The following is a 10,208-nucleotide window of genomic DNA, read 5'->3' as shown; positions in this document are numbered from 1 at the left end:
TCGATTCTTTTTCCTACTTGCTTGTATAATCATGGGGTTCGATTCCTAGACTTCTCCTTGGAGAAATCAGACCTGGAAATGCCCCGAAATAGTCCATAAACTTTCTGTTTGTTTTTATGTTCATCAAAAACTTGTTTAAACCTATGCAACTTGTGTCTAACACATCTCATACCTATGTCCTAATGCTTACAACTTATCCCATGGTTGGTTAAGCTTAAAAACAAGGTTGAGACATTTAAAATCAGAGGATTAAACCTCATAAACTTGGTGTTTTGTTTAGGGTTTTTAACCCACAAGTCATGTCAAACTTTGTCTTTGATACATGAGTGATTATGGAACAACTTGGGTTGTCCAAACATACAATCCTCACATGATTTGATGATTTCTCTTAGTTAGTGTGTATATTTCTTATTCCTTATTGTATGTTCATGACCCTCCTTGGTTGTTTTTTTTACATCAAGTGTAGTGGTGAACACATAGAGGTGCCTAAATGGAAGACTTGATCTTCCTACCTCCTACATGACTTCTATGACATTTAGAGGTACCAAAATGAAGATTTTAATCTTCTACCTCATGCTTGAACTATTGGACATATATTATATAACCTAAATATATTATTCGAATAATCGAATCTTTGATGATGAACTAGTGTTCATATGTCGGGGTACTAGATTACATCATCCTAGACTATGATAACTTGTCACGATTCTAATGGAACCTTGTTCCATGAAAACATCTAAACTCCTTCGAGTTTCCTAGTGTCAAGAACAAGCATCATATGTACTAAATGATTATTTTCCATGTTATTCTCATATCTTATTTTTATGTTGTTTTGAACACCGAATCTCGACTCTAAACATACTTGAACCTTAACCCTTATACATTCGGACTCTAAATCTCTACTCGTCAACAATTGGATAATCGGAAAACATATGCAAACTTTGTGAGTATACTCGTACTTTTCCCCTTTTTACTTTTACTACTTTTGGGGTGTAACATGTTTACCTATTGAAACTTACACATGAACTTTTGTCTAAACACATGAACATTCCTATAACATGCTTGTATATGTGATGACTTGATACTTTAAATTTGGGTGATTCTTATGTGTTGAACTTATCATTAACTTCGTACGAGCCAAACCTTGACATATGTAGCGCTATAGGATTAACGACCCGCCTCTACTGAAACTTTGGTTATGTCATGAGCAAGTTGCGTTTTCTTGGTTTGATATGTTAGACACATGCCATGTTTAAATGTTTATCTTGAATCACATGCTTGCTATGAGGAATTGTTCAAACTTATCTTTTGCTATGTACGTATCAAACTTGTATACTCGCCTTTGCTTTTGCATTGAACTTTATTTTAAACATGTTACAGGTTGAGGACGATGATGCTATGAAATGAAGTAGCGTTGATGCCTAGATACACATATAGACGTTAGGGTTTAAAATGTTGTATCAAAATTTTGATATGTTATCATGTTGTTTTGTTAAACTTGTCGTATTTGAATTTCTTGTAACGTTGACTATTTGAAGTTATGAAATGAAATGAAATTTGGATTTTTCTAAATATTGTCACAAATAGCGTTATGATGTCTCTAGCAATCTTCACACTTCGTCTCATCCCGATGTTTCCGCCATTGGTTGGGGTGTGACATTCAAACCATGCCTTTTACCAAACCAGATTTGACCCAATAAAATATTGCTTAAAAAGGAAGGTTCTTATCCAGAAAACCGGTCACCGGAGTAAGCCGGCATTTGGCCGGAAATTACCAAACTTCTTAAAAACAAGTTTTTAAGTTACCCAACCCGTCCTTTAACACACCCGGTTAGTTTAGAACACGTTTTTACGTCAAGAAATGCGAGAAAAACACTAAAAACGGGTGCTAAACCATGTGAGTTTTGTTCAAACACTCCAAAGTCTTGTATAAACTCGGTTTTTAACAAGGAAAAGAGCCACGGCTCTGATACCACTTGTAGGTCCCCGGAGGTTGAGGTTAAACCTTATCCTTGTTATGTTTAACACACTAGCAAGTGCGGAATCCAAGCTAGAATGCAAACCGGTAGTTTATATGAGAACACAAGCTACAAAGAGAAAGGTAGACACACGAGATATCAAAGTTTTCTCTTGTATTTCAGTGGACACGGTTACAGCCCTTGACCAAACTGAAAATACGCTCTCTACAAGACTAAGTTCACTCACACTCTCTCTCACACTTACCATATAAAGTGAACACATTACATGAGTATATATATACCCATCACAGCTCGTCTGGTCGAAGGATCAGATAGACTGATCGAAGGATCATCTATCGATCTGAAACCTATCGAAGGATCCACATATACCTCGAAGGATGATATCCTTCGAGGTCCATCAATCATCCATCGAAGGTTTATCTTTCGAGCTCATCGAAGGATCTAAACAATCCTTCGATGACTCATCCTTCGACACAAACATGTTACAACCATGTTCTAACTGTTTGGCCAAGTCAAACCAGGAGGATGGTTGACTTGGTCAAACTTACATCAAACACACATATTAACAAACCTAAGACGTAACCCAGACTAACAAAAGACATCGTTTTGTATCATGACAAAATACAGACAAAGTACAGACACAAGTGCACCAACAGTTATCCATAGTTGTATTCTATGCAATAATGATAATCTTTTTCTTATAAAACTAGTTGTCGCAGACCCACCCGTTATCCACACATTTGTAACGCCCTAAAACGCTTTAACCTAAGATTCGCAGCGGACACTACATAACTAGAAATTTCCTTCATGATATTCTTTCTTTCATTTAAATACATTAATCTCTTTTATAATTTAATGCAAAAACTAACATACATGACTCAATTAAGTGACTACGTATACACCCACATACAATCCGTGTCTTGACTCGATCTTCAACCGCGTACGCTTCTAGATGAAACATCCAAACATGTATAGCCTACAGTCACCACATTCAAACACATTATTAGCAACCGGTGACATAATACAAAAATCTTAGCACAAGCATAATAGCGCGTCAACATTTCATGCTTTTTCTTATACTAGCCCCTTCATCCATCCACTCGATTACTCGCATCAGATTGTGGAGTCAACCTTCACATCCTTTGTTACCATGCCTATACTTCACATTAATTCTCAAGAGAAAAACGATTAGTACATTAGCTTCCATTTACATGATCATGTCCTCAAATATACATAACTCATTTTATTCATTCAAGCATAATTTCATTATGTAAGTTCCCTTTCTTACCCAAACCAAATCGAATCTTTTTCTTAACCACTTCCAACCTATTCCATTAAAACTTAACTTACTACTTGCATCAATCCATATCTTCTTACATTGCATTCAACAATAATCACATATCATAAATACATTAACAACTAAAGAGTAAGTTCGGAGTGCACTTACCTTGCGCGTCCGTATTCTCGTTCGCTTACTTGATTGAGTTTCCATAGCCTCCAAAGCTCCCATCCATCTTGACATGATTCCTATATACTCATGTCATCACATTCACATTCTTATTAGCATATATGCTCATACATATGAAAAACCATATCAAATTCACATCTAACATACGACCCACTTGAAGCATACTCCACATCATAAATTCATTTAAACAAGCATAAGGTATACTCGACATCATCCCTAGATAATCTTCACATGAACTATATCTATTTACCCATTACTTGCATACAATTTCACTTGTTGTTGTCTTTTAGACATTTCATCAAACACTTGGTGTGCGTACTACTTCCTAAGCATAATGTACAAGTGCTTTAAGCATGTTCTTCCTTATTTCATCTTATGAACTATTACATTCAAGCAAAATCTCACAATCATAATTTCCACATCAAATTTATCTATCTTAGCCTATCATACAACACCCTATACATCACAAGATCACACTATAACATCTTCAAATTCATCATGATCATCATCTTCAAACTCATGCAATGGGTTTTATTCTAAATCACCCAATTACTTAAAATTATTCATAACACAAGTTCTATTTAGTGTTTCTATCACCTCTACATGCTTAATTTCATACAAATTCATGGATTAATCATAACCCACTTCAAACAAGATCATCAAATCTGAGTTTTAAGACATACCTTATGATCCCCTTGTGAAGGTGATCGTTAATTCATGTTCGGTTGTGAATTTGGACTTCATTCCACCCTTCAATTTGAAGATTTATCAAGAACAAGGGTTTGAACCCTTGTTCTTCTTCCTGATCGTTCCACGCACACCTTGTGTGTGTGTGTGTGTGTGTGTGTTTTCCTTTAATATAATAAATCATGTTTCCCTTTTTAACGGTTTTGGTCCCTCAAATTTCGTTTCAATTAATAATGAGACTTACACTCATTATCTTGTTACTCATATACATGTCACCACTCGGTTAAATATTCCTAGTCAGCTTTAATTTTACGGTTTCGCTTTTATCCTAAACGGTATTTTACCCGATTCCTTTATATTAACCGAGTTTAAATTATCAAACCCATTTTGGGGTGTTACAAGTCTACCCCCCTGATGCGTGTGTAGTGTAATATATTTTTGATGTATATTTTAGCCCCTTTTTACACTTTTAGCCAAGTTTTAAATTTATAAAACACGATATTTACTAACACTAAACACACATATGGGCAAGTGCACCCATCGTGGACGTAGTATAGTGTTGGTAAGATACCGAGGTCGTCCAAGGACACAAGAGCTTTTAATACCGGTTTATCCTCAACGTCTAATCAAATCAAAAAGTTAGAAAAATGTTTTAAACTAAGAAAAATAAAAACTAACTAAATGCTGAAAATAAAAATAAAATAAAAACAGATAGACAAGATGAATCACTTGGATCCGACACGTGTATTAGTATAACCTTTGATTATTTTCGCACTTTTGCACTTGTTTAAGAGATTATCTTAGTTATTGTAGTAGGCCCCTCTTTTGAAGGCGACGTTACCCTCAACCCAGTAGTTTGAGTCAGCAAGGATACAATCCTAAAGGGTCGGATTATTGAAAGATAATGAATTAAGTTATTAATGCAAATTGTGGTAGGCCCCGCTTTTGGCGGTGACGTTACCCTCGGCTAAGTAGTCTGAGTCAGCAGGGATACAGTCCTAAATAGCCGGGTTATAGTATTAATAGTAGTTAACTTATGAGGGGGTCAAAGAGTTTGGATCCCCGCCATCCAATACCTATGGGCATTGAAGGAGATCCTACTAAATTTGACCCAGGTCCCAAGCAGGACCTCTAAACGCTGAACAAGGGCAAGACCCTTACCAAACCGTTCCCTTAACCCCCGACCAGGTAGCCAACATACCTCCATATAGACCGTGGAGATATGAATGGTGAAAATATTTTATTTTATATAGACAGTAAAATAATGCCAAGACACCACGGATAAACGATAAGGAAAGATCACCTTCAACATAAGTAACTAGTTATTAAAGTCATTAATACAAAACCAAATAAAAAGTGCAAAAGATTAAAAATAAAAAGTATTATACTAAACACTTGTCTTCACCAAGTGATGTAAGAGACTTAGGCAAACATGGCCTTGATTGTCAAGAACTCTTACGATCAATCTTGGATCCCGAGACGACTCACACACTCTACGATGGACAATGGATGATGGTGGTGGATGATGGTGTTATGGTGGTGGTGGGTGGTGGATGAAGTGTGAGAGAGGTGGTGTGCCAAGGGATGAGAGAAAATGAAGCCAAGCTCCTCTATTTATAGGCTGAACAGAAGGCTGGACACGGCCCCGTGTCTGCTGGACACGGCCCCGTGCCCGTCTGACATTCTCTCTCTTCATTAATTGTAATTGCGAATTACAATTAATGCGCCTGCTGTACTTTCACCACGCCCCCGTGCCCGCTGGACACGGCCCCGTGGTGGGCAATGGAAGCTTCTACTGGTTTGTCTTTTCTGCTGCTTCCTGGGCACGCCCCCGTGTTCGCTGGACACGGGGCGTGTTCAGACTCTGTTTCTTCTCCTTTGCTTTGGGAGGTGCCGTTGAGGGTCCGGGCAGTCTACTTTTGTTCCTTTTCTTGTATTTATGGTAGAATTAGTTGTCTTTTTGCTTCTTTTGTGATTTTGACCTTATTTCATCCTGAAAATACAAAAGGAAGACAAAAACACTCTTTTTCCAACATTAGTACTTAAAAAGGGTTAGTTTTATGCCTTAATTGATGTGATTTATATGTTGCATTTTACACACATCAAATACCCCCACACTTGAACTTTTGCTTGTCCTCAAGCAAAACTCTTTAAATGTGGCTTACACCCCCAAATGGAATAGGTAGAAGAGAAGTTTTTAGCTTGTCCTAGAGTGTCGGGAATCCAAGGTCTTTGTAAGTTTTATTTTTATTTATTTACAATCCTATTCGTTATGATTTATTTTGAACGTTTCATAAGATAAATTACTTATTTGGGCATAGCATGCCTTATTAAAATTCCATTTATATACAAGTTCACATACTTCACGGGAGATCACTCAACACTCGGCCGAAGGTGTATATTTTAGTGAATCACTCGAGAGCGGCACGGAACTTACGCCTTCCATAGGCTTGCCAAGCAATCAATCCTCCTCCTTTTTAACTTTTTACCTTTGTAAATATCAAGAGGACTTTTGGGTGAAGGGTTAGGCTTGGGTTAAAGGTGGGTGGTTGGGTTAGTGGTTAGTAAAAAAGGGCGAAAATTGTAAAAAGCGTCGGTTTTCGTAAATACCTTGTTTTTAGTGACTTTTTATTTTGAAGTATTTCTCCAAACAAGCTTTTTTTATAGCTTTTGTTTGTTTTTGACTTCATCATCATTTTTTTTTTGATCGTCACATAAAAAGGTGAGTTTACGAAAAAGCGAGCTTGTTACTAAAATAAAGGGTGAAAAATAAAAAGGTTTTTGGTGGGTAAAAAGGGTTTTGGGGTAATGAAATGAAATGAAAGGTTTAGGCTCAAAGGGGCTATCTAGGGGGATTTTGGGTAGGTAATAAAAAAAATGAAAAATAATGGTTTTGAAAGAAAATGGTTAGTCCTAATGCCTCCATCATTTACTTACTTGGGTTTAAGTTGGTAAGGACCGGGAATGTATCGTCATGGCAAGTTCTAGATTTGTAAGAACCGAGCGGCTATTCACACAAGAAACGAAAAATGAGCATTTAGTCTAAATATGTATATTTTTATGCTCAATAAAGGCTCAAAACTCACTTTTGTGGGAATGGGTTTTTAATGTGACCAAGTATATATAATCAAATTTTTAACTAGACTTGTTATGCCATTTCATAATTTTCTTATGTTGGTTCTTTTTTTTTATCACGACGCTATCGGTTGTAAACTTGTAAAAATATAACCTTTTTAGAACTTGTTATTCCGAACTTAAACTAAGACAAGTAAATAAAAAAAATGAAAAAGTTTTTGAAAAAAATTTGGGGTGTTTAGCGGTTCCAATAGAGTTTTGTGTAAGGCTTGTGTTTAGGATTTTGCAAAATTTCAAGGTTTTAGCATCCCCCCACACTTAAATTACACATTGTCCTCAATGTGTCCAAAAATAAAGTTTTTGGTTGATTAGAATGTGTAAAAGTGGGTTTAAAAGCAAAGTTTTGTGTTACTGGCATCCTGGACACGGCCCCGTGTTGACCGGGCACGGCCCCGTGGTCAAGTGCCAGTAACAAAAATTAGAGAATTGAAACAGAAGCCTGGACACGGGGGCGTGTCCGCTGAACACGGCCCGTGTCCAGTTACCTGAACTGGGTGATTTTCTGCAGGGGGCTCAGCACGGGGCCGTGTTGGTTGGGCACGGCCCGTGTTGAGCCTTCTGTGATGGAGATTTTTGTCGGGTTGCTCTGTTCTTTGTGCATGGTTCCATTTTTCTCGTTCCCTTTTTCATCCATTACCACCATGAGTGTGTTTTATTCTGCAAAAACTAAAAGATTAAACTAAACTAAGGATAGTTCCGCGGAATGCCTCCGTGGTGCGCCACGTTTATAAGGGTCCTTGGCTAGACCCGAGTCGAGGTTATATATCTTCTGAGTGGGATGCCTGGCTTCCCATGTTACACCGTCGGAGAGCGGCATCCAGGCTCGAATCAATAACCTTCATGTAATTGACGGGGTCGTCGTCCTCTATTCTCTTCCCAACTCCGAACTTCACCTCATCATCCCCATACCTCAAAGTGAGTGTCCCGTCATTCATGTCTACCACTGCTTGTGCCGTGGCAAGGAAGGGTCTCCCTAGTATAAGGGGGACCTCGGTGTCTTCCTCCATATCGAGTATGACAAAGTCAACTGGATAAACGAATCTGCTTACCCTTACCAAGACATTCTCGATGACACCTTGTGGGAACTTGACGGATCGATCAGCGAGTTGTATGCTTATTTTTGTAGGGCTCGTGGTTCCCAAGCCAAGCCTTTTGAACATTGATGAGGGCATGAGGTTAATGCTAGCCCCTAGGTCGGCCAAGGCATTGCGAACGGGTGATTCCCCTATTGAGCATGGAATCGTGAAACTTCCAGGATCGATTTTCTTTTGGGGTAGTTTATTGAGTACGAGGGCAGAGCATTCTTCGCCTAAATTAACTAATTGCAAATTTTCAATTTTCTTTTTATGGGTAAGGAAGTCCCTCATAAATTTAGAGTATTTGGTCATTTGGGTTAGGACTTCGATAAAAGGAATATTGACATGCAACTGTTTTAACAGACTTTCGAATTTTGCGAATTGCTCATTGGTCTTTTGACGAATTAACCTACTGGGGTACGGAACTCGAGGAGCCTTGGTAGGCTCTGGTGATGGAGGAGAGTTCTTTTCCTGCAGAGGTGTTGGCATCGTTTCTTCCGTAGGTGGCGGTACTTCTGCAGGCCCTACGGTGCGGTTTCGTAGTGTGATGAGGTGAACTTGCGCCTTTGGGTTTGTTTCGGTATTGCTAGGTAATGCGCCTTGCGGTCTCTCGGAAAAGTTTTGAGCTATTTGATTTATTTGTTTTTCTATGTTTTGAATGCTAGCTTGTTGATTCCTAAAATTAGACTCTAATTGTAGAAATCTTTCCGAGTTTTTCTTATCAGTGTCAGAGACGAGGCGAGATATAGTATCTTCGAGCCTTTCTCGTCCACCTTGTTGTTGAGTGAAATTTTGTGACTCATTTCTTGATTGCTGAAAGTTTGTTCGTTGGGTTTGTTGGTTACTACTATTGCCGGGTTCCCTCCAACCAAGGTTTGGGTGGTTTCGCCATCCTTGGTTGTAAGTTCCCGTTGGAGGACCTGACGGCCTAGGTCTATTATCAATGTAGTTTACCATTTCTTGTTGATCGTCCGTTTCTTTCATGCAACTCCAATTTTCATGTGACCCACCACACCCTTCACAAGCCATAACCGAGACGGTTTTTGTCATTTCTAATTTTTTTATTTTTGAAGAAAGGGCCTCGATTTGGGCTTGTAAAGAAGTGCTTTCGTCGACCTTATGGGCGCCCGGGGCGATAGACTTATTTCCCCGGGGGGTGTGCCATTGAAAATTGGTTTGAGCAATTTCCTCAATCTGATTATATATTTCATGTGGGCGTCGGTTACCTAAAAGTCCCCCGGAGCTAGAATCAAGTGTCTGCCTAGTGTGTGGCAACAATCCATTGTAGAAAGTGGATACTTGTTGCCATATTGCGAGGCCGTGATGGGGACACTTGCGTAATAGCTCCTTGAACCTTTCCCAAGTTTCATATAAGGATTCCCCGTCCTCTTGTAAGTATGTGTTAATTTCAGTCATTAATTTAGCAGTTTTAGCAGGAGGGAAATACTTATATAGAAATTTTTGGGCTAGTTCATCCCAGGTGTTTACCGAACCAGCTGGGAGGGCGTTGAGCCAAGCTTTCGCTCGGTCTTTTAGTGAGAATGGAAACATACGGAGGCGGATGGCGTCGTTTGATGCTCCATTGATCCGAAAGGTATCACATATTTCTAAGAAATTAGTTATATGTAGATGGGGATCCTCGTCCGCAAGCCCGTGGAAGGTTGCGGAGTTTTGGAGCATTTGTATCAAATGCGGTCGAAGCTCGAAGTTATTGGCTTCGACATTCGGAGCATTGATAGCGGCGCCTAGATTACCTACGGTGGGCCGTAGATAATCCATAAGGGTACGTTGGTCCGCCATTGGAGGTGGATCACCCGAAACCTTCTCTTGGTTTTTGGCTTTTAACCTTTTTCTGAGAAAGCG

At 38.9% G+C, this 10,208-nt stretch overlaps 1 long non-coding RNA gene and 1 other non-coding gene across 2 annotated transcripts; one reads left to right on the top strand and one right to left on the bottom strand.

Annotated features, from left to right (window-relative positions):
- Window positions 1–2,768: 2,768 nt before the first annotated feature.
- Window positions 2,769–4,253, bottom strand: LOC110934700. Its single transcript, XR_002588557.2, has 3 exons — window positions 4,131–4,253; window positions 3,427–3,506; window positions 2,769–2,955 (listed from the first exon to the last, which is right to left on the bottom strand). It is a non-coding gene; the product is annotated as an uncharacterized LOC110934700 (long non-coding RNA).
- A 5,407-nt stretch (window positions 4,254–9,660) lies between these two features.
- On the top strand, window positions 9,661–9,767 carry LOC118491970. The gene has a single exon (XR_004892415.1). It is a non-coding gene; the product is annotated as a small nucleolar RNA R71 (small nucleolar RNA).
- The last annotated feature ends 441 nt before the right edge of the window (window positions 9,768–10,208 follow it).

Source organism: Helianthus annuus, chromosome 4 (assembly GCF_002127325.2).
Source record: "Helianthus annuus cultivar XRQ/B chromosome 4, HanXRQr2.0-SUNRISE, whole genome shotgun sequence".
Classification (NCBI taxonomy): Eukaryota; Viridiplantae; Streptophyta; class Magnoliopsida; order Asterales; family Asteraceae; genus Helianthus; species Helianthus annuus.
This window is presented reverse-complemented; position numbering and strand designations above follow the sequence as displayed.